General features: G+C 44.4%; 1 protein-coding gene and 1 pseudogene across 6 annotated transcripts in view; one reads left to right on the forward strand and one right to left on the reverse strand.

Annotated features, from left to right (window-relative positions):
• LOC121286718 (receptor-type tyrosine-protein phosphatase delta-like) overlaps positions 1 to 25890 on the reverse strand; it is a 471126-nt gene that overhangs the window by 287438 nt on the left and 157798 nt on the right. The gene's annotated exons all lie outside the window — the stretch shown is intronic.
• Positions 21066 to 21318, forward strand: LOC121286719 (annotated as a pseudogene).

Genomic DNA, 25890 nt, shown 5'->3' on the forward strand with positions numbered 1-25890 from the left:
TAAAGGAATATGGGGATAGTGTGGGAAAAAGGCATTGAAGTGGATGATCAGTCATGATCGTACTGAATGGTGGAGTAGGCTCGATGGGCTGAATGGCCTACTCCAGGTCCTAGGTTCCCATGTTCCTATATTCACTGTTCCTTTATCGTCAAGTAAATTAACATGCTGGAATTCGCAACATAAAACCATTGTGAGATCATCAGCTTAAGGTTTGCAGCAGTTCAAAGAGAAGGTGCACCACCATCTTCTCAGGGGAATTAGGGAGAGGCAATAAATGCAGGCTTGTCAGCGTTGCCCACACTGCATGAAGAAATGGAAATTAACATAGTGTTGATTCTCACGCTAAGTCAGAAAATGTACTGTTTTATGGGGCAGAATCTTGTGCGTGCCCAACACACTCGAGCGTAATATAGTGCACGATGATGTCAGGCGAGCGTCCCGACATCATATCGCACACGTGCGATATTTCAGTTGGCATGAGTGCACGAGAGTTGGAAGCGTGCTCGCCAACAATTAAGAGGCCTGTTAAGGCCATTAAAGAAGTAATTAACTGAGACTTTTTGTTGCCTCTCCAATATTACGGTTGGAGGGCAGGAGAATTGGCCAGATGGCCTTTGCACTTTTCAGGAAACCTCATCCACAGGCAGGATGAGGCTTCTGTTATTAAAGTTAAAAAAAATAAAAATGCATGGACAGAATTTTCATCAAGTATATGTTCTGGTGTCTGATTCTGATATGCGAGCATTATTTCTCAGTTTTTAAAAAGTTTATTTTTGGCATTTCTTCAGCTCCCTGAGGCAGCTCTCTGCTTTCAGGGAGATTTCATTCCGTGCTCCCCCTCCTCTCGGCCCCACCCCAGCAGTGCTGAGCTTTTCACGCTGGCTGGCTATTAATTGGCCAGCCAGCATGAAATCGCGGCCGGGGGCTGATCACGGTTGGGGGTCCGACCACTCCCATTGCGGGCACCCACCAAACTGAAAATCCTGCCCATAAGATCAGAGTCGTTATACCACATAAAACACAATGTGTTAGTCTCATGGTATAGGTGTATGTTCCATTAGTGCTACAAAGTCTATTAGATGTTATGTAAATTCATTTCCAAATCAAATCAAGGAGCTACAATTATTCTGGCTCTGGTATATTCTGACGGGAGAGTTTGTATGTACAATATATATATTCACATTGGATACCATTGTTTCTTTATGCCTTTTTCCATGAAATGTGAAACAAAAACTTTTAAGTATGAAGGAAGTATATGAATAGTATAGCTTTTATTACACATTCATTCTTGGGATGAGGGCATCACTGGCAAGGCCAGCAATTATTGGCCATTCCTAACTGCCCTTGAACATAGTGTTTCGCTGGGCTATTTCAGAGGGCAGATAAGAGGCAACCTTTGGACGTCTCGAATCACATGTAGGCCAGACTGGGTGAGGACAGCAGATTTTCTCCCCTGAAGGAGGTTAGTGAACCAGATGGGTTTTTACAGCAAACTGATAGTTTCATGATTATTATTAATGAGACGAGCATTTTATTCCAGATTTATTAATTACCTTAGTTTAAATTCTCCCCCCCCTCCCATTGGTATCCATGGTGGGATTTTAACTCACTTCTCTGGACATTAGTCCAAGCCTCTGCATTACTAATCTAATAATGTGTTATTGGTCCACTTATTCCCTATGTCATTCATGATGGGTTAAAGAGTCCGAGTCAGATGTTTATAACAAATGTTTGTGGAGATGGTGTAACATATTCAGGAAACGCACAGTATATGCATGAACATTAATAAATTATAAATAGAAAGAAAATAATATATGATGTAATGTTTACTAAATGACATTTAGAGACAGGTTATGAATATTTCATTGACCTTTATTTTGATGATGTCAATAGACTTTCTATTTATGCCTTCAGTGGTCTCAATAAACTGCAGTATGCATTGTCTTCTGCATGCTTGGAGACATGTCCAGATCTAACACTGGGGCAACAGAGAAGTGTAAAGCCTAAAGCTGGCCAAGCTGCATCCTTTCTAAAGGAAGATTGACTAGGTCTATATTTAGAAATTATATGTAATATTTATGAAATCTAGACTTACACTCTTGTGCAATACTGAGGGAGTGCTGCACTGTTGGAGGTGCTGTCTTTCAGACAAGACGTTAAACCAAGGTCCTCTCTGCCCTTTCAGTTGGACATAAAAGATGACATGGCACTATTTCAAAGAAGCATAGTAGAGCTATCCCCATTATGGCTGGTTCGTATATACCCCTTAAGCAGTATCACGAAAAAATTCACTATCTGGTCATAAATTGGCCTCAGTGTTTCCTTCATCACACCAGTAACTTAATTTCAGAAGTACTTCATTGTCTGGAAAGATTTTCGAGATGTCCTGGGGTCATGAAAGGCGCTTTATATACGCAAGTACCTTCTTACTTTCTTTTTATTTAAGAAAATGGTGTGAAAGCCCAGCAGCAGTGCTTATGGGATCCCACAAAATCCTTTGCCTTAGCCGAAGCTTGTTTGTACTGTGGAGTGCAGCCAACAGAGGTTGAATGGGACTGAGTCAGCAACACTTAATAGTGTGCAAATGCTGCTAGGACCTACCAGAAGAAACTCTCGGAACCAAATGGGCAGATTAAGAAGAAATCAATAAGAAATATGCATATAAGAATCTACACAATGCCAACCCACCAGCGATCAGTGAAACAACTGCAATCAAACCTACAAAAGATAATTTAATAAAGAGCAAATCCTGCTGAGTAAATCTTACTTACATTTTTATTACTTCCTTTCCACTTACAACAAAATGATAGGATTGCGAGCGAATTTAAAATACTTCCCCTGATGACAGGTTTCTTATGTCCTGTCGTTCTCATATGTAAACATTGCAGGGTTCGTGATGCCATGTGCAGGCAAGGCAGGTATTTGGCATTATTACCTGCCTTCCTGACTGGTTACAACTGTTCTGGAACCACTATGGGCGTGTTTATGAAGAGAAAATTTAAGTTAACATTTTGGGTGTAGACACTCTGACAGAACCCTTTATTGCGAGGGGAAGATGAAATGAGAGATCTTTGGTCAAATGCCCAACCAAGTTCTTTGAAAAGCAGCAACAAAGTTGAAAGCTGTTGAAGATCACCTCATTGAAGTAAGGATGTTAAAAGAATAAAAATCAATAAATAGTGCTGGGGTCAGGAAACCCAGACAGAAAATTCTGGAAACACACACCCTGCGTCTGGAAAAAGAAAGTCAGAAAACAGCTGGGTGCAGACCATCCTAACACTACAGGAAGTGTATTAGAATGAGGTACACACCTACAGTGCCCATCCTACCACCTGCCCTGCCCTGATCAGATGCTGAGATTACCTCCATGCATGCCTAGCCTCTGAGTAAGTGGAAGCCATACAAAAGGTCTTATTGCCAGCATTTATTGCCCATCCCTAATTGCCCTTGAGTAGGTGGTGGTTGCATGTGGGTGAAGAGGGCGGAATGTTACTTAATGAATCTGGAATCCAGAGAGATGGAACTTGATGACAAGAATGGCTCCATCGTTGTTGATGGGAAGGAAAGCTGAAGCATGGGAAATTGAGTCCGTTTCTCCCATTTTTCTCCTTTCCACTATTGGGACGATTCCTCTCTAGTTCCATTGCCGATAAACGCTCTGCACACAAATCCTTTGCCTGTTTTCACTCTTCAGTCACTAACAGGCACAAACGGCTTTAGACTCAATTCCATTTTTATTTCACATCTGCAGTTGCTGAGGGCAGAATTTTACAGCCCCAATTTTATGGCCCCATCGCTGTGGGGGCAGGGCCAGAAAATGCAGCGAGACATTCAAAACTTCATTGACACTGGCAGGATCAAAAGATCCTTCCTGCAGGAGGGGCGTAAAATTCTGACCAATGTATTTTGAAGTTGCTCCCTTTTGTTCTGTATGACAATTGATGGCATCACAGCAGAGGAAATATAGACTGCCAGAGGAATTATGCAGTGCCTCAACCAGCCAAAGGGCAGATTCATATTTCAGGAAACTCTTGCTTCTGTCTTTGTCGATATGGCTTTGGTCAAATATCTCCTGAACTTTCTTTTTTGTTCTCCTCCTGTCAGGCTGCACCTTCCCTATTGAAATCCAGATCTCTCACTCCATCTCTAAGCCTAACTAACTCACATTCTTTCCTAGAATACTGAATTCATATAATAATACAGCATAGGAGGAGGCCATTTGGTCCATCATGTCTGTGCTGGCTCTCTGAAAGAGCTATCCAATTAGTCTCACATTTTTACAGCACCAGCATTGTTTCATACTTTGCCATTGTGAGATTTGAACTTTTGATCTTGGGGTTACAAACCCAGTACCATAACCACTTGGCTATTCAAGCCAAGCTTTCCAATTAGTCTCACTCTGCAGCACTCTCCACATAGCCTTGATGAGGAGAATAATCATCAATCAATCATTCAATCTTTTTTGTTGCTCCAATCCCCAGTTCATTTAGCTCCACCTCTTTTGAGTTATTGCATCTTTTCTCTAGCTTGGTGTTGCCCAGGACTAAAGATCAAGCTAATACCTGCAAATCAGTTTGTCTGGTCGCCAGCGTTTCCAAAACACACTTTCTACAGCAGAATTGTCCACCGTGGGACAAACAAAATTCCAGTGAATTCCAATTTCTGATGTGGCACTCTCAGCACAGATGGGGCAGATAGGGTTACAGGAAGAGGGGTAAGAGGCTTATGTGGAGTGTAAACACCAGTACAGACCAGTTAGGCTGAATGGCCTGTTTCTGTGCTTCTTCTGTGCATGAATTAACTGCTGAATTTGCCTTCGCAACAGCAGTGACCACGCATGTAATTGAATGGCTGCGAAACCCTTTGGGCCATCCTTTGCCCATGAAAAGTGCTTTATCTGGGCAATTTCTTTCCTCTAAGCCACTTTCCTAGGTTTCCCTACATGATAGGCTCCTTAAATCTCATTTAATTTCACTGTTTCTAAGGTTCATTCCATAAAGTTCCTTTTGTGCAGAGATCTGGCAGATTGATCCGTTCAGTAGGTTGATGTACACAGAAAAACAGAATTGTGGGTTTACATCATCTCTCCAAGATGTAAACTGGTGTGAAGCCGATTATTAAATCAGTTCTGAGAGAGGACCCGGCAATCCGATGTTTGTAGTGGGGGAGAGAAGGTCGGAGAGCAGAGGGGGAGGGCAGACAAAGAGGGGATAGAGGGTGGTGTAAGCAAAGAAGAACTACTTCACTTATATATCACCTTTCATGACCACTGGATTTCCCTAAAGTATTTTATAGGCAATGAAGCACTTCTGAACATTACAACAGTGACCACACTTCGAAAGTGCTTCGTTGCCTGTAAAGTATTTTGAGGAAATCCAGTGGTCATGAAAGGTGCTATATAAATGAAGTAGTTCTTCTTTGCTCACTCCACTCTCTATCTCCTCTTTGTCTGCCCTCCCCCTCTGCTCTCCAACCTTCTCTCCCCCACTACAACAATCGGATTGTCAGGTCCTCTCTCGGAACTGATTTAACAATTGGCTTCACACCAGTCAGGAAAAGGTTTCAGCCATTTTCACATCAGATACTTAAGCATATTTGATTTGCTTATTTGGGAAATATTTCAACTTGCTCTTGGCTGGAATAATGTCTGGATGTTAAATAAAATAGGAAAATGATTGGAATCCCAGCTGGATACAGTGAGTGAATCATCTTCAAAGCCCATCAATCTTTCATTCATTTTTATCAATTGCCCTGTTTGCAGGCCTTTGTATTTGATCAGGAGGGAATTTCTCTTCACTGTTTGATGGTGATGGACAATCCAGAGGAATGGGCTGAGAGTGCAAGGTTTTACTAGCATTTCAAAAGCAGCCTAATAGTATGCGACTTGTGAAGGTTGTGGGTTCAAGTCCCACTCCAGAATTACAACAAAACAAAAATTTACACTGATACCCAGTACAGCACCGAGGGGGTACTGCACTGTTGGAGGTGCTGACTTTTGGATGATAGGTTAATTTGAGGCCCGCACGCCACTTCAGGTGGACATAAAGGATCTCACTGCACTATTTTGAAGGAGGGCAGGGGAGTCATCCCCAATGGCCTGGCCAAGATTTATCCCTTGATCAACATCACAAAAACATATTATCTGGTCATTATGACATTAGTGTTTGTGGGAGCATGCTGTGCACAAACTGACTGCTGATTTTCCTACATTACAACAGTGACCACACTTCAGAAGTGCTTCATTGTCTGTAAAGTGCTTTAGGGACATCCAGTGGTCATGAAAGGTGCTATATAAACGAAGTAGTTCTTCTTTGCTCACTCCACTCTCTATCTCCTCTTTGTCTGAACTCCCCCTCTGCTCTCCGACCTTCGCTCCCCCACCTCAGACCTCCCTCCCCTCCCAATCCTCACCATCCACCCACCTGACACCATTCCAAATGCTCCCCTTATTTTAATTCCTGTTCTCTGCCGATTTACATTGGGAGGCTTAAATTTGGAGCAAAATTAGGTGGCCAGTTTTAAAAGAATTAAATAAAATACAAAAATTACAGCACTAAATTTGGCACAAACATTATGACGATTAATGAAACCAAAGATCCTGAATATGAGTGGCAATTTCTGCTTCCAGATAAAAGGATCAGGAGCTCAGGGATTCACCTTTAAACTTTCCAGTATAAAGTGAGACACAGCTCCGAGGCTGTGAAAACATTAGAATTTTTGAAACATTAAGTACCAGTGTATAATACAGGATCTAATTTTTCAAAATCCTGTTGAAACCAAAACAAAACCCCTATGAATGATTTTGCCTTGGGAATTTTCTGAAAGAAAATTAAAATGACCAATTCTGATGCACACATTTACACCTGTGTCTTGGGTTATCCCAAGCTGATATTGTTGCCATGGCAACAGCTTAGATTGCTCTGCGGGGTTGTCACAATTAGTCTTTCTCTAAATCCTCACTGCAGGGTACCACATTGCCTTTTTAATTGAAAGGACTGCTTACCTTTCCTGAGTCTTCCCAAATCTGCTTCTCGCTCCCACAGCCTGGCAAGTTGATAATTTCTCTTCAGTCTTGGAATTTGGACACTGAAGGTCAGCTCTGAGAAACCTACAGCTGCCTCAAATCCAATGGAATTTTTTTTTAACATAAAATGTCAGCAGGGCTTTGTTTGAAGCAAGTGGTTTTCCCTCATGAAGAAAACCAACCAACAATAGGTTAAAGAGCTTTGGAACCCAGTTGAAATTCTGCAATAACGATGGCGGATCTTCTCTGCTTTCAGGTGATAATTCACTGTTCCATCCTTACAGAAGGCTTGCTAGGAAAAGGCCAGAGCAATTACCACTCCCATCAGGCCTTTTACCATGTTTTCAGCTCCATGCAACTGGTCATCCCCCATTCTCTTTCCACAATCTTCTCCCCTGCTTCACTATGGGGAGCACCAGCCACCTTTCAGCACCATCCTAAGTCATCATTCTGCATCTATGAGCTTAATCATTGCGTTTTAGCTGACTATTTGAACATAAGAGGTATTGCAACAAAGCTTGAAGCTGTTCTCACTCTTTTCCCAAGACAATGAGGTGCAAGGGCAGGGTTTCTGCTACTGGTCACTGAGTTGTGGACCGAGTAGAAAGTGCAGGGAATTTGGGGTAGGACAGGATTGAGGCCAATCTTCATGGTCAAATAGCCTGTGAACATTGACTGTCTAGGGGATGTACATATAAAACAGTCAATTGGGCGAAGTATTGGAGAGCTGCAGGAGATTATGGAATAAAAACAAAAAAACTGCAGATGCTGGAAATCCAAAACAAAAACAGAATTACCTGGAAAAACTCAGCAGGTCTGGCAGCATCGGCGGAGAAGAAAAGAGTTGACGTTTCGAGTCCTCATGACCCTTCGACAGAACTTGAGTAACTTGAGTTCGAGTCCAAGAAAGAGTTGAAATATAAGCTGGTTTAAGGTGTGTGTGTGGGGGGCAGAGAGATAGAGAGAGAGAGAGAGGTGGAGGGGGGCGGTGTGGTTGTAGGGACAAACAATCAGTGATAGAAGCAAATCATCAAAAGATGTCAACGACAATAGTACAATAGAACACATAGGTGTTAAAGTTAAAGTTGGTGATATTATCTAAACGAACGTGCTAATTAAGAATGGATGGTAGGGCACTCAAGGTATAGCTCTAGTGGGGTTTTTTTTTAAATAATGGAAATAGGTGGGAAAAGGAAAATCTTTATAATTTATTGGAAAAAAAAGGAAGGGGGAAACAGAAAGGGGGCTGGGGATGGGGGAGGGAGCTCACGACCTAAAGTTGTTGAATTCAATATTCAGTCCGGAAGGCTGTAAAGTCCCTAGTCGGAAGATGAGGTGTTGTTCCTCCAGTTTGCATTGGGCTGCACTGGAACAATGCAGCAAGCCAAGGACAGACATATGGGCAAGAGAGCAGGGTGGAGTGTTAAAATGGCAAGCGACAGGGAGGTTTGGGTCATTCTTGCGGACAGACCGCAGGTGTTCTGCAAGGCGGTCGCCCAGTTTACGTTTGGTCTCTCCAATGTAGAGGAGACCACATTGGGAGCAACGAATGCAGTAGACTAAGTTGGGGGAAATGCAAGTGAAATGCTGCTTCACTTGAAAGGAGTGTTTGGACGGTGAGGAGAGAGGAAGTGAAGGGGCAGGTGTTGCATCTTTTGCGTGGGCATGGGGTGGTGCCATAGGAGGGGGTTGAGGAGTAGGGGGTGATGGAGGAGTGGACCAGGGTGTCTCCCAAACAATTACCAGCAGGGGTCGCTGGTTAGCTGGCTAATGGAATTTCTGCTGCCTTCTTCTCTGGCTCAGGGGCAGGGGGGCCAATTATGGGGTCTTGACAGTGATCAGCATAGCAACAACTCAGGACCTTCTGAGGCACAGTGGTTCAGTATTACACTGGGCATGCACCAACTGCTCCACCCAAATGCAGTGAGCAGGGGTAGCGACTCCACAAGAGGAGGGGAATTATATTTGTTACCTGGGCCTGGACTCCAAGGCCCCCATTAACTGGTTCTAAGCTGGATTTAATCATCTGCCAGCACAGACTGTCCCCTGGGTGTTGCACACCACCAGGAATTTCACCATGCGTTTGTCAGATTCACCGTAGCTGGTGGTTGGGGATCCAGCATGCTTGACACTATGGCCGGGATTTTCCGGAGCGCCGTGGCAGGATCTGCCGTGGTGGATCCATTGACATCCGGCAGGACTGGAAGATCCTGGTGACAGGTGGGGCCAGAAAATCCTGGCCTGTGTTGCCACCAGCTGGGTGAAGGGCGTGGCACAGGCCTCCTGTGATATAAGGTATCATACAGCTGCAGCATGGAGGAGCCCAGGGAGTCACGCCCAGGGTCAAATGCCCTAATCTTCCCCCACCCCCATTCAAATTTGTTTGAGTGGCACTCTGTTGTTAAATATGTTACTACAGGAAATATACATGGTGATATATTACAGCATGCATCACCCCGCAGAAAGTAACAGAGACTGAAATTTGTTTTCCCATTTAATGAACCAGTCAAGAAATAAAATATTCCAAGGCGGCAGATCATGAAATCACCAAAAGCATCTTTTTGTAATAGCTCAATAGTCAGGTTAATTTTCAGCAAGAACAAACCCAGCTATAATCTCCAGGCAACAAGATCCGATAAAGAATTTCCATTTTACCCTCAAAATTGTTAATTTTCTGTCTGATGCCGCCTGCTCCCCCGCCCTCCGCCAAGTTTCCATCAACCACCCCCAAACAAACGGTCTCTCACACATGCTTATTATATCTCTGCAGTAAGGACCTGCTTGCAGTGTGCATCTCTCTAGTTTCATTCAATTTGTGTTTGTACCCTTCTCTTTTGCTCTCTGTCTCAACCAGAGTTCTTCTGTGTAACTGTGTGCACCTCGATCTCCAGCTCTCGCTGCACTTGCATCAGGAATGAAAGAATTAGAGAAAAGCACACAGCCTCAATCTCAAACACATTGGAGGTAAATTTGGCACCCTCTGAAAACGGGCATGGGGTCACAACATGGAATTGGCGCTCATAATGGCAACTTTGTGCTGCCCACCAACGATTGCAGCATGAAGCCAGCGTTGACCGTTGCTGCTGAGAGGCTGTACGTTGCAGCAGGAGCCCCAGATTTGAGAAGCCAGCACCAGTTAAAGCTAGGATACGCTACTTAAAGCCCGCCTGCACTTCTTAAAGCGGCGGAGCAACATGACTGAAGCAGACGCTGGAAGTAATTCTGACCTGGGAAAGGCAGAAGAATGGCACAACATGAGAGTGGAGACAGCAGGCGCCAAGGTATTCTGACTCTGCGCTGGAAGTCAGGAAGTTGATGAGGAGGAGGGGTGTGCTCTACCCACAGGGGGACAGGAGATCCTCTAGACAAACTCTCCGACGGCATTGGTGCAGAGAGTTGTGCAGGTTAATGGCAGGAGTCAAACCCCAAGGACCTGGATAAAGTACCACAAAAAGTTCAATAACCTCACGTTGAGTAGTCAAAGTCAGTGAATGCAAACTCAAATGCCACATCCCGCCAACTGCACCACGAGCCTCAGACACTACTCAATGTACTACACCTCATCATTCATCTACCAACAATCTCTATCAATCAAGACTCATACCTTACATTCGGAGCTTCAGCTCCCCCTCACACTCTGCAATCCTCATACCCGCACTGCCAGCTATTCTACAATGATGGCCACAAGATCCAAACCGATTAAACCACAATCACTGACATCCCTTTCTCTCGTACGACAAGATGGCATACAACTAGAGGCAGCAGAGGCTAATTGTGGGTGAAGGCAGGAGGGGCTTGGTGACAAACATGGCAGCATGTCCTTACCCGTACGGGAACAGTGACTGCTATCACTGGGGCAGGGAGATTTGCTGAGGCCATGGTCAGTGATGGAGCTGACCATACCTAATCTTCATACCTAATCCTCATTCTCACAACCGACTTACCCCTCATTTCACAATCTCATCGGATTTTCAAGCTATGGATGGCATAAACATCTGACTTTCCACCTTTACCTCCCCACAGCTTTACCCTTGTGCCTTTCTCCATTCAGATCCTCAAGAACTGATATTGCCTGCAGAGGCAATATTGGAAGAGAAAGAGGCGGAAAACCATTTAAATAATAATCATGAAGAAACACCCATCATTCGCTCTTATATTCGCAACCACTAGCTCAGAAATTGACACTGCACATAATTTACAGGGTAGCTTAGAGGTGGGAGTGGCACATGCTGAAACGCCCAGCGGGAGTGGCCTGAAACCAGAGGAGGGCCAATAGCAGCATAGGTGCCAACTCTCTAAAGGGCGAGGTCACACACGAGTACTGCTGCAAAGGACTCACGTGAGAACATCTATGGAGCAGACTACCCGCTGATGGGTTTGCACCATGAAATGATTGGCGAATTGGTCAGCCAGGCAGAAAGCCTGCGGGCAATGCCAAGGAGCATGGCAACAAGCTCAGCACCAAACTTTGTACAGGGCTTTGCGTGCAGCTTGGAGCCCATCCTCTCCAGGAACTCCATTCACACACTTGTGGATGCAACCACGACGCTACATTTGATGTCCAATGTCTCTGCTTCTATGGTGGCCCAAGGAACAGCCATCCAGTTTCTGAGTGTCGCAATGGAATTGCTCCCTGCAGAATTGCTCCCTGGACACCCTGGGTGCACGGCCTCCTGCTGACAGCCCTTTGCCACTCCTTCCTTTTCCAGCAACTTCTAGCCTGCCCCTGCTTGTTCTCCCAGCCATGTTGAATTCCAAGGGGAAGCCCACTACTGGCTCCATGACTGGGGGCAACTGATTTGTGCAGGAACCTTCCTTTAGCATCTTGCACATGACTACCTGTAGACTTCAGCAACTAGGAAGAATTCTGGGAAGCACCAAGTCAAATACTTGGATAATCCTTGCAACAGACAGTATAAATCAAAAACTAGTAACTGGAAAGTAACCTGAAAGTTGTTGCTGATGCCTTTAAATAGCACGAGTGGGAGTGCGGGGTTGGGGCCCTTCATGCTACTGAATGCATGTCCAACTTTGTGTGATTAAGAGATGGTGCTAGCTGTAGAATTGAGCTACAAATTGGCAATGCTGGCATCGAGTCAGCATTGTAGACTGAATTATGTCATGATCTGTTCCCTCTGCATATTTGTGAACACCCTCATTCATATGGTATCCAGGGCAACTTGCACCAGAAGTGGGTGCACGACCTATGGATGCCATTTTGGGCATCCAAGGCCACTCATCACACCCAAAAAAAAAAAACAGGCATTACACAAACAAATTTTGCATCAACTCGCTGGGCATTTGTGTCTGTGGGCAGAATTCTCCCTTCGGCGAGCGGGGGCAGGGCTTGCTCGCCGATGTGTAAAATGACACACAGTGATGATGGGCAGGCGTCTCGATATCACCCCGCATCATTTAGATTTTCAGTTCAGTGGGCGTACAGCCGATTTGGCTGTGTGCCCGCCGAACTGTCAAAGGCCGATTAAGGCCAGTTAATGGGCAATTAAAACAATCAACGGAGCTGCCCGTCCAACCTTAAGGTTGGTGGGCAGGCAAAGAGCCCTGGCGGCCCTCAGAAAAAACATGAAACCTCATCCACGGGCGGGATGAAGTTTCACGAGGGTTTTAAAATTTGTATAAAATGTTTAAATAAAAGAAATTGGCATGTCCCAGCTCATGTGACAGGGACACATGAGGGGACGTGTCAGAAGTATTTTTTTCTGCCTTTGATGAACTTTTGAATCTTGAGCCGATCTCCCTGAGGCCGCACTTTGTCTCAGAGAGATCTATGCGCTCTTTCACGAGCGTGCGCAAAAGAGCCCACTTTCACGCATGTGGGTCGGCCTTAATTGGCCCGCCCACATAAAATGGCGGTGCGCCCTCAACCGGGGAGGCCGATTGGGAACCCGCCCGCTTGGGCCCACTCCCACACAACCCCTCCCCGATAGGGGGGAAAATGCTGCCCTTTGTCTCTTAGTATTAAACCTGCATTCTCTGTCAATGTTGCTGTATGAGTTTCTCTCTCTCATTTCAGACTCTGTCCTCATGATTCTTTCTTTGAATGTGTGTGTGTGCGCGTGCATGTGCATGTGCATGTGCGTGCCTTTCTGAATCTCAATCAGTTGCTCAATCAGCCCCTCTTTTCTACATCTCCATGCATCTCCAACAGTCTCCCAGTCTCTCTCCATTTCATCTTCACTTTTTTTCTCCGAAACTGTGCACATCTCTTTCTAATGGTGTGTGACTGCCTCCAGCTTCTCTTTGTGCATTTCAGTGTGTGCCTATGTCTCACTCATCCTCTGTCTCTTGCTTTCGCTGCATGTCTACGATTCTCTGACTGCAGTCTGTGATTCTGCTGTTGCAGTAAGGGAACCAGATTTAGCAGTGGACACCAAGGACTGGTTCGCAGAAGCTGGTCTCCTGGAACCTGAGTCAAAACAAGGACACATTCAAACACCAGCTTTTGTTTTAGCCTTTGAGGCTTTCTTTTCTCTGTATTCCCAACCATTTTGGTGGCTTCTTGTCTACTTCTCCTCCCCCCTCAATCCCTTTCTCTTGCATTTTTTTATGACTTTCGGTGTGTTTATCGCTATGCCTCTCAGCCTCTCGTCGCTTGTCTCTCTTTATTTTTCCGGGGGTGTGAGGGAAGTCCTATATACCACAACAGAAAAAACACTTTCCCATCTATCTCATATTTTTCCATATTGTGGAAAAGAATCTTTCAGCACCACAACCCCCTCCACCCTTTAAAAAGAAACCAATAGTCTCAATTGTTCATTTCTGCTGATTTATATTGTGCAACATCTTCGTTGATGATGAGATCACCGTATGGCTGGCTCGGAGGAGCGAAGGAGCTTAATTAACATGCACAGCTCAGATAACACGATCGCTGAAGCACCCTGGGTTAATGAGTACCTCGACAGATGTTAATTCTGCTCCCTCGCAATGACAACCCCTCTGAGACAGGCAGTTAGTCTGATGAGGTCATTGCCACTTACTGTTAATCAAAAAATATTTCAAGAAGCAAAAATAAACAGAAAGCATCTTCAAGTTACTGTCAGCTCTCTGTCACTCCTACTGTGTAAAGTCAATTAATACCCGATGAGTGAGAGGAGGAGAGGCAGACAGAGAGAAAATGGGAAGCAAAAGCAATGAGGAGCCAACAACAAAGCTGACAGCAGTGCGGGTTGAGAGCGGGCAAGTGAGAGGCCATAAGCTCCACTAACTTGGACAAATTGAAAGTTGATAGGAGCAGAACTGAGAGCGTTCAGACGGCCCACGCACTGTCCAGTTTGATACTAAACAATACCCAAGAAGTTCCCAGTTTCGATTCCCCACCGTGTGCTGAGTTGACTGGTCTTGGGTTAAGGTGCTTCAATCAGCTGTGAAGCTCCAGTACCAGCGAGACCAGGGTTCCTGCCCCTGATCATCTACCTAATGATCGTTACTACAATGTACACGCATGTTGGTGGGATGGAGCTTTGATGTTCACACTGTTGAACATCAACTTAATGAATTTAGGCACAAAACAACACTTCTACTCGCCAGCTAAAAATTTCACACCATGACAGGGGTTATGAATAGAAACACCAACAGCTAGGGATTTGTTGTCTGGGGTCAGGACACTGACATTGGGCGTATTTCCGGGTCTCCACCCCATATTGCATCGGCACCTGAGGTCTGGCACAATTTTTGACCAGTTAGTCAATTAGTGGCTCGAGTGCATGCTCGCTGTCCAAGTAAGGGCAGCAGGCAGACTCCCAAAGCTGGGGATCAATAGGAGGCTGTCCATCCCCAACATGTTTGACGGCCAAACTGTCAGGGTAGGAGCTGCCTATGTAGATGAGGGGTGGGAAGGGGGGTCAGGGGGCACCTCCAGATGGAGGCACCCTCTGAACCGCTCTTAACAAAGGTGGAGTTTATACTGGCCACAGCTATCAGGCTGCTGCTGTGGGAGGCGGATTGCCTCTATTGGACTTGCTGCTGGCAAGCCACTTCATTCATCAGCTGTGATTAGGCCTTAGCAGGAAGGCCCAAGTGATGACTGGAAAATTCCCACCATTATCTGCATGAGCTCTTAATAGGTCCTTTAATTGCCTATCTGCTTGCACCCCATCCATTCTAAAATAACACTGAGGTAAGAACATGCAGCAAACTGGCCGGTGTCAGGAAATCGCAGGCCTGTTCTGTTTCTGGTCTCACTGCCACAGCCATTTGAAAGTTTAGCCCTTGGTCTGGTTTGCTTCAGCGTTACTCAAGTAGCGGTTTCAGAAGGAAAAAAGCATCTAGCAAAAGAAATGACTTTCACTTATACCATGTCTATGATGCAAAATGTCTCATTGAGGAAAAAATAATCAAATGGCAATGAGAAGATTGGGAGTTGGTTACTGAAGGCAAGAAAAGAAAAAAGAAGCGCATTTACATCACGCTTTTCATGACCACCAGATGTTTCAAAGCTTTACAGCCAATGAAATACTCCTGAAGCGAAGTCACTGTTGTCATGCAAGAAACACAGCAGCCAATTTGTACACAGCAAACTCCCGCAAATAGCGATGTGGTAATGATCTGATAATCAGTCTTTTGTGATATCAATTGAGTGATAAATATTGGCCAGGACACCAGGGATAACTCCTTTGCTCTTTCTGCCTTGGGATCCTTTACATTCTTCTGATGCAGGCAGATGGGGCCTTGGTTTAATGTTGCATCTGAAAGATGGCACCTCAGAGTGTAGTGCTCCCTCAGTACTGCACTGGAGTGGCCACATTGATTTGTGTGCTCAGGCCCTGAACTGGGACTTGAATCTAGAAACTTGTGACTCAGAGGGGAGTGTGCTACCAAATGAGCCACAGCTGAGGTGCAGCAACATGGAAGGCTTTAGGGAATGTGTTTGAGAGGCACGATGACTGAAGGCTAGGCTAAAAAATTGTCAGAGAGCGGAGCGATGCAGGAAATGAAAGAGTGGATGGAGGGCCCTTGAACTTAAGGTGCTGGAGATGGCGGAGTTGGGGAGGGATTTACAGGTGAGGAGCAGGACTTTGAGGACAGTGGGAGTAGGAAGTCAGTTAAGAATGGTGAGGACAGGAGCGATAGGGGAGCATGACTTAGTCCTACAAAGGGTTCTACTCCTGCTTGCTCTAGAGTTCTGAATAAGGGTCATTACTTAAAACGTTAACCTCTTTGCATTCCCTTAACACATTTGCTGTGTATTTCTGCTTATTTAATAAAACTGACATGATTGTGGAACCACTGGGTTCCTGCCATGAATTTTATTTTGTTGTGATACAGCTGCAAATGGACAGGTATTTTGAATGTACAGAGGATACACTATTCAGTCAAGAAACAGACTCAGCATCATGTAGAGCAAGTGTTCACTTTGCTGGAATCTGCTTCGCCAGATAAACTGTTAACATCTAATACCTTGTTTAATGAATGTTAAATACCCAGTACTTGAAGGTAATAAGGTGAACAGGTGCTGGTGTTAATTTGTTAATGATACTCAATTGCGTATCAGGAAGAGTCAGCCAGCACTAGCTGTCTACCTCCTCATGAACCTGCTCCCGGGCCTGGCCAGGTTGGCCATCAACAGGTCCAGGCAGCGGGTGACAGAGGAGGTCATCCAGCTCAACTGTCTGCTCCTCTTCCGTGGCTACGTTTGCAGCTGGGTGTCCCTGGAGAGGGAGCACATGGTGTCTGCCATAGAGGCCTTCAATGCTTAGTAAGCACATTTTAGGTTGATGTTTTTAAGTTTCCTTTAACATTTGACTTTTTGTTCACAGTGTCCCTTTAAGGGGCTGCATCTTGTTTTTTTCCCTTGTTTTTCTTAATTTAGTTTAATTGGTTTTATCAAAAGAAAAGCACTGGTTGTCTAGTGTGTTAGAGGGGAGAAGTCAGCTCTGTAGTGGGCAATAAACAGTCACTACCAAAACATCCTAGTCTCTGTGTATCCTTCACATCCAGGCTTGGGAGTTAGCCAACATTGGTAGCAGAGGATGGTTGGCCAAATGAAGATTGGAAGCTGAGATTTACTTCCAGACAGAAGGTTTGAATTGCAGCTTTTTTTGGAAAGAAGATTGTAATTGGAGACTCTTTGAAGAAAGATGACCGAAACCAGGTGTGAGATGGCAGGACATGATTTTCCACTGCTGTTTTGTAAAACAGAACAGTATAATCAATGGAAAATGAGGTTGAGGCATGGACAGGGGTTACATCTCTGCTGAAATGAAAGCAAGGGAAAGCTCCGACTCTCTCACTTCCTGCCAGGAGCAAGATCTGACCCAAAGTGTTCTCGTAACTTGACACTCAGGACCTGACAAAGAAGATTTGGACAACCTCTTAAAATTCATCGTAAAGTTTAAATGAAAGATGACTTATTGAATGCCTATGAGACTTAGTTGGACCTTGACAAATTTAGGAAAATGGATGATTCATCCATAGAAGAATACATCATGGAGTTTAACTGGCTTCCTGCAAGATTGCAGTGATTTCACATGGAAATTCCTAAATCAGTACTCGTCTTTAAATTATCGGACTGTGCTAGGATATCAAACATGGCTAGGCTCTTGGTTTTGACCGGAGTTAGGTTTAAAAAGAGAGGAACGCTTAGGGATCAAATGTTCGAAGCCTTAAAAAAAAATTTTGGGAAGGCCTTCATTTCCGGCCACTTTTATGGTGCAAATGGGCTCTTTGGCAGTGACAGCAAAGATGGAGGATACAACGTTAGCAACATTTTGAGACCATTCGAATGGAGGGCCCAATGTCTGTAAGACAGAAGAATTACTAACAATGGGTACGAGGACAGAGACCCTTTTGGGAGCTATAACAGGCGGCAAAAATTGGGCAATAATGGGAGGAGAATGAACCCCAGAAATAACCAAGGGATAGTCAACAAGTGCTTCAGATGTGGATCTAAGTATCATTATGTGTTTTGAGACGACACATGATATTAAAGATATGGAAGGCAAGGAGAACTATACCGACCAATCAGAAGGAACCGTATTAGTTACCAAAAGCTTCAGTCTGGTAATGAGCATTTTAGTTGCAGATTCATTCAATTGCTCAATTCTAGATAGAGGGTGTACGTCCACGGTATGTGGAGTGGACTGGCTAAACTGTTACATGGATTCTTTAAGTAAGGAAGACCAGAGTAAACTCAAAGGATATGACAGTTACACTTGTTTCAGATTTGGCAATGATAACACATTGAAATCACTAAAAAGAATAGTAATTCCATTTAAGATAGCCGGGGTAAATCATCTTTGTCAGTACTGATGTTGTACTGAGTGAGATACCTTCACTGTTAGGTAAGCCTTCAAAGAGTGGGAAATGCGCAAATGAAATTAGACATAAAGCATGATAAAGCCATTCTCTTTGGAAAATCTGTAGATTTGCAATTCACACAGTTGGGACATTATTGTATTCCTTTAAGATCTATCATATCATTTCTAGACAGAATGTTAAAATGGCAGCTGGGAATAAAGATTTAAGGGAGAAGATGAAAATTGTTATTAAACTACATTGACTATTTGCACCTCTCTCTGTCCATAGGTTGAAGATTCTGGTAAGGGATGCAGGAGTGCTGGATGAGGAACACACGAGACTTGTCGAGGATATTAGTGAAAAATGTGATATTTGTAAAAAGTAGAAGAGAACGCCATCACGACCAGTAGTTAGTCTTCTGTTGGTGAGAGACTTTGATGAAACCATGGTCATGGACCTCAGGTATGGGATAAAGAAAGACATTTTTTTTTCTCCATTTTGTAGAAGTAGCGATCATATTTAGTTTGTTAACGGTAATTTATAGCAAAGACAAAAAAGTAATTATTGATTACATCATGGAAAGGTAGATAGGAATGGGAATGGGAGGACCAACTTAATTTTTAATGGACAATGGAGGGGAATTTGCCAATAAGGAATTCAGGAGTATGTGTGAAAATCTGAACATTGTAACAATGCATACAGCAGCAGAAAGCCTGTTTAGTAATGGGTTATGCGAGAGAAATTACACTGTGACTAACAAAATGCTCTGAAAAATTGTGGCAGCCCAACCAAATTGTAAATTGTCAACTGCTTTAGTGTGGGCAGTTCATGCAAAAAATACGCTTCAGATGGTTCGGGGCTACCGCCCTTGTCAATTAGTTTAGGCAGGAAACCGAAGATACATCCGACAACGTGGGACCATCCCCCACCTTTGGAGGGGACAACCATTGGCTCCATTTTTGCAGAACATTTGAATGCTATGCAAACAGGGAGGAAAGCATTTATTAAGGTGGAAGCTTCAGAAAAAATCAGAAGAATCCGGCATTTTTGGTCTGGGGATATGGTCCATAATAAAAGAGAAGGACAGAAAGAATGGAGGCGTTCTGGAAGAGTTATAGGCACTGATGGCAAAACGATAATCTTTCAAGATGGTAACCAAACTGTTAGAGTACATTCCACATGGCTTACTGGTATTGATTACACATTGACAGAACCCGAACAGATGATGGAAACTGAAGATGCGTCATGCACCTCGCACACATACATGTCAGACCTGTACAAACAACAGATTGTGGCAGATAATGTGCTGACTGAGAGTAGACCATGTGATAGTGAAGATAAGGGTAGGGCCATTTATCACAAAGATCAACTACCAAATGTTGGAAGTAGGGTGGCATATAAGCCAGAAGGGACTAGTGAGGGGAGAGAAGCCACCATAGTAGGAAGGGCAGGAAAGGCCACAAGAAAATACAAAACTGGCTGAACATACAAGACAAGGGGCAGAATATCAGATCTATGGATTGGCAGAAGGAAGTGAAAACGTGGAAAGCCAGCAAACAGTGTAAGTTCAGATTATGGACCTAATGGTGATGACAGCCCAAGAAAAACATCAAGAACTTGTGAAAGGAAGTCTAGTCACAGGAGGGACAGGTCAAGCAGTAGCAATAGAAAGGGGCAGAAGATTTAGTGGGGAACATAGTTTAACTAGAACATGGATCAGAGTACAAGCGAGGAATGACACATGAGGTAGGAGCCCCTGCAATAGAGAAGTTCTAGTGGCTACTAACAAGTTAGATGGTAAATTAGTAAAGGAAGCAAAGCAAAAAGAACTTGACAACTGGAGAGAGTTTGATGTTTACACATAGGTGCCAGACAAAGGACAACCAGCTCTGTTCCATTGTTGGATAAGTACAGAGAAAGTACTTCCTGATGGGACATATAAAGCTAAGGCTAGACTGGTGACTCGGTGATTCGAGGCACAGCTGGGCAACTAGGAAGTTAGAGCAGACTCCCCAACAGCAGGAAAAGTAAGTTTGAGAGTTTTCCTTTCACTTCTAGCGACATACTCATGGGAAAGTAAATCCATTGACGTCAAAGCAGCAGTTTTGCAAGGGAAGTATTCTTAAAGCTTCCAAAAGAAGCTGGAGATACGGAGGGGAAATTATGGAGGTTGAATAAGGGGTTAACGATGCATCCAGGGTTTGGTATTTTTCAGTTGGGTCCAGCAATGTTTTATAAGTGTTATGAAGGAAAACTAGTGGACATTTTCTTATTGCAAATAGATGATTTCCTGTGGGGAGGATCTGTGACATTTGAGAAATTTGTAACCGATAAAATTATAAAGGAATTCAAGACTGGAAGTCAGGTTCCTGGAGCTTTTAAGTACATGGGGATGGATATTAGGCAGACTAATTTAGGAATAACCTTGACTCAATAGTCTTACCTCGAGAATTGTTAATAGGATCCCGATAAATCGGACTAGGTCCTCACAAAGGAAGACTCTACAACTAAGGAAGAAGTAGGTCAGTTAAGAAGCTTAATTGGGCAATTAACAGGTTATGTACGTAAACTAGACCCGATGTGTGCTACAATGTATTAGAATTGAGCATCATGCTGACATATGCTACTTTTGGGAATGTGCTAAAAGCAAATAAGACATTGAGGAAATTAAGGCCAGTATTTATTGTTCATCCCTAAGTAAGATAAAGTGGTAGTGAGCTGCCTTCTTAAACCATGGCAGTCCATCTGGTGAAGATCTGTCAGGTGATGCAGGCTGTGGCTGAAGATGGCAGACAGGCCGGTTCCAGTTACGGAGAAGCGTTTGATGGATATGGAGCTGGGGGAGATGTCCCGAAGGATCACTGCGTGAGATTTCACTCCCAATGGCTTTCTAGGGGCTTTGCATTGAGGCCATAACCGGTATTACACCAAATACATTAACGTTAAGCGAGGTGGGATTGCTGGCTGCTTACGTTCTCATCAGTTACATCTGGGAGTATGATCAGCTAAACCACAAGCGTTGGAGAAAGTATCACTGAACTGCTGCTGAATTCTAGATCATTCCGCTCGCTGTATTTATGGAATTCTAAAGAAACGAGTGTCTTAGTTAGAATCATGGAAAGTAAAATTAGGACCAGTGTCAAAAAAACAACACTGTTAGGGAGGGTGTTCCAGGATTTTAATCCATCCACAGTGAAGGAATGGTGATATAGTTCCAAGTCAGAGTGGTGAGTGGCTTGGAGGAACTTGCAGGTGGTGGTGCTCCCATGCATCTGCTGCCCTTGTCTTTCTAGGTGGTAGAGAGTGTGGGTCTGGAAGGTGCTATCCAAGGAGCCTTGGTGAATTGCTGCAGTACATCTTGTGCATTTCTTACAACAGTGACTATAACTGTAAATTACTTTGCGACGTTGTATGGTTGGATATGCAGCTATATAAAATGCAAGCCTTTCTTTTTTTCCATCTATCTGCCCTCTATTTCTGGTGCACTGTTCTTTACAGTCATAAAATCTTAATCTAACTCAGTAACAAGGGCAGTCTGTCAGAATATCAAAGACTTGTTCCTTCCAACCACATTGGCCCTAGATAACAGCTCCCAGGCTGAGGGGTGAATTCTGTTAAAAGATCATAAAGCCAAGCAGAACCTTGACAATAAGAATAATGCAGTGCTCATTTCCTAAAGGGCATATGGACAGATCAAGTACTGGAGAGATCAAGTGATGGAAAGATGGGGGCTGGGAAGCGGGGGTGGGACTTGAACCCGGCAGGCTATCTTTATCCGAGCCTGAAGTGTTATCAGGACAGATGGTTCAACCCAGGTTCCTGCAGTCCTGGTTCTGTGCTCCACCTCAACACCTCGCTCACACTTCCAGATTGAATTAATTGGAACTCATTTTCAGAGGCCTCCATCTGTATAGCAGAATGCCCTCTGGACAAGAACACATTGGATTGCATGATGAAGACAAACAGCAATGCCTTGCCTACAGTTCCCCATTACCCAGACAGATTCTTAAGGATATTTTCTTTCTCTCTCATGCTCACTGTATCCTTTGCAACATTCCAGCACTCCCATTCCCAGAGATAAAAACAAAAAACTGTGGATGCTGAAAATCCAAAACAAAAACAGAATTACCTGGAAAAACTCAGCAGGTCTGGCAGCATCGGTGGAGAAGAAAAGAGTTGACGCTTCGAATCCTCATGATCCTTCAACAGAACTGAGTGATCTTAGGAAAGGGGTGAAATATAAGCTGGTTTGAGGTGGAGGGGGGGAGAAGTTGGGGTGGTGGGGGCGGGGGGGGGGATGGTGTGGTTGTAGGGACAAGCAAGCAGTGATGAGGACTCGAAACGTCAACTCTTTTCTTCTCCGCCGATGCTGCCAGACCTGCTGAGTTTTTCCAGGTAATTCTGTTTTTGTCTCCCATTCCCAGATTTGGGTTGGTGGGGGTGGGTTGAGGGTTTTTTTTTTGGGGGGGGGGGGGGGTGAGTTCTTCTAAAGCCTCTGCCCTGATCCTAGACAGGGTGCAAGCAGGCAGGGTGCACCTGATGAGCAATCCCTCTGATTCGCAGCCTCCAAACTCTTCCTTGAACACAAATCTCTTTTGTATTTCTCCAATATAGCCATTGCTCTTATTAACTTTTCTCTCCCACTCCTTCTGAGCTCCAAACACACAAACCCAGGTACTCCTCCTGCAACCTTAATGTAAATCTCAATCAAGATTTACTGCATCCCATATCACTGATTTACTTTATTCAGTCTATTAACTGTGATGTTCCTAAACAATTTTCATTAAGGCATACGAATGAAAATGCCAATTAATTGGACACTTTTCCAGTACCAATTCATATTTTCTCTCCAATAGGAACTTCATGTGTGCAGCAGACCATGAACCTTATGGACAACAAATTTTCAGGAAGAGCTGATTCATTTTGAGGGGACACCATCATAGCATTGGTGCTTACCATGTTGGCAGCTTAGATACTTGCACTTTGGGGGATCCACTTTGTTGGGTTTTCGCCTGGTGACTCACACTTCACAAGTGAGCTTCACATAGTAGTGACTGGGGCAGCAGTGGAAAGTCTGCTTCGGAAGGTGTAGGGCCCTCAAAGCTCTACTTAGCTGAACACAGATGCAGCACTCGGGGGGCCATCAATAGAGAGGATAATCATTGTGGAGCAGCAGTGAATGTGTGGTGTACTGGCTGGCAATGTTCCCTTTAAAACCTTTATGCTCTGTGAGGCCAGTTTTTTTTAATGCACGGTACCTTTAAAATTTTTATACCCAGTACTTAACACGGAACGAACCCTGTGTAGTACCTTCCGGGCTGCTGCACACACACGCTGCTTTGCTGGGAAGGCCTCTCAAGTACACAGAGCATGAATGTGGAGAGAATGGAGGAATATGTCTCAAACATGCAAGGCTTGATGTCACAGGGCATTGCAATGATGACTTCTTCCTTAAATAGACTGTATGAAACATCAAACATGACAGTCAAATGCATCCAAGCACACCTTGACCACGGTCTTGAGTATGATGAAAGATCTTGGCCTTGGCTTTTCAACACCGACTGGCCTGCACTCCAAGACTCTGCTTGGCTTGTTCCATCCACAATTGGTGGTTCTGCCCAATTTACTATAATGTTGTTGGGCTTCATTGGTCAGATTTCTGACTGGCGTCATCAGCCCAGTTTGGAATGGATGTTCCTCATCTCCCAGCAGCCACCCCATAAGTTTGCTTCCAGGTTCAAAGATGTCAGTGAACCTGGATAGCCACAGGACCAAGGCATCACAGAGGCCCCCAGGAATCTAGTACACACATGCAGAAATATCTTTCTTTGGTTGTACACTGGCTGCACACTGACGGAAAGGAAGCCCTTGTGGTTCATGTATTCTCCAGCTACCTGGGGATGTACAGATTGGCAGGTGGATGCAGTTAGTGACTTTCTGCAGGAAGCCAGCAGAGACAGAAATCCAAGTGTTGGCTCATGCTGATTGGTGTCATCATGCACATTATTGCTGGCCCTGGTAAATCGACTGCCTGCCTGATGCATTTGTAGGTCACCAACTGGGAAACCTTGGACGTACCTCTGGCAGAGCACTGACAATGGGTGAACACCAGGTCCAGCAGGGAGCAGGCCTTCTCTTAACCCCAAGACACTGTTGTTCCGACATATCAAGGAAACTCGAGCTTTCCCCTACAGACCCAATGTTGTCAGTGGAGCCTCTAGTGAGCTGCTCCCTGCTCCACTGCGGCTTCCTGAGCAGCAAGCTGTTGATACTGATCAACCACTGGTCATATTTCCCCTTGTCCAAGGTCCAATCTAAGATAGTCAAGGCACCATCAACCTGATATGATACAGAAAACCTCCGAAGTGTAGAAAGTAAACAAAAGTATTGTGAACCAACGCTGTCCCATGCACAGACAAGAAGGCAGTCATGAGTAGAGTATTAAATTGCTGTTTTCCAGGAGTTTTAATCAGGTCTGCTCTCACCTTGATGTCACTGGCAAGTTTCAAAAAAATCAGGAAAGCTGTGGATGTGGCATTAAACCTAAAACTGTGTTACAATATCACTCCAACTGAGTCAAAGCAGATGTTAATAGGCAACCTCCCCCGTTTCATAAAAGATATAAAATATAAAAACATAAAACATAAAATATAAAAGCAGGGATATGCTGCTGAGGCTTTATAAGGCTCTGGTTAGACCACATTTAGAATATTGTGAGCAATTTTGGGCCCCGTATCTCAGGAAGGATGTTCTGGTCCTGGAGAGGGTCCAGAGGAGGTTCATGAGAACGATCCCAGGAATGAAAGGCTTAACATATGAGGAATGTTTGAGCACTCTGGGTATATATTCGATGGAGTTTAGAAGGATGAGGGGGGATCTGATTGAAACTTACAGAATACTGAAAGGCCTGGATAGAGTGGACGTGGGGAAGATGTTTCCATTATTAGGAGAGACTAGGACCCAAGGGTACAGCCTCAGAATAAAGGGAAGACCTTTTAGAACAGAGATGAGGAGAAACTTCTTTAGCCAGAGAGTGGTGAATCTATGGAATTCATTGCCACAGAAGGCTGTGGAGGCCAGGTCATTGAGTGTATTTAAGACCGAGATAGATAGGTTCTTGATTGGTAAGGGGATCAAAGGTTATGGGGAGAAGGCGGGAGAATGGGGTTGAGAAACTTATCAGCCATGATTGAATGGCGGAGCAGACTCGATGGGCCGAATGACCTAATTTCTGCTGCGATGTCTTATGGTTTCAGTTAAACCTAGAAGCCCTGATCCCCGCACGCAAACTCTCACACTCCTCCAGGTAAAAATTCCCCCTCTCCATCCAGGGCGCTCATACTATACAACATTTCCACGTAGGCCATTTTAAAAAGAGCGTTGGCTCATTTATTTTCATGATGTTCACACCATGATTATCACCAACACAATGACTCCCAGTCTTGTACTCCCGAAGCAGAAAGGTGAATTTCAGGTGAACACTGTTCATATGCTAATGTTTCACAGCGATGGTTCAGGGCCATTGTCTTCTCAGTCATTTGTCAGAGGCCACCTTGCTGCAACTTCCACCTAATTTCAATAATTCCACAAGCCTGGAAAGACAGGAGTGT

The sequence above is a fragment of the Carcharodon carcharias genome, chromosome 14, assembly GCF_017639515.1.
Source record: "Carcharodon carcharias isolate sCarCar2 chromosome 14, sCarCar2.pri, whole genome shotgun sequence".
Taxonomy (NCBI): domain Eukaryota; kingdom Metazoa; phylum Chordata; class Chondrichthyes; order Lamniformes; family Lamnidae; genus Carcharodon; species Carcharodon carcharias.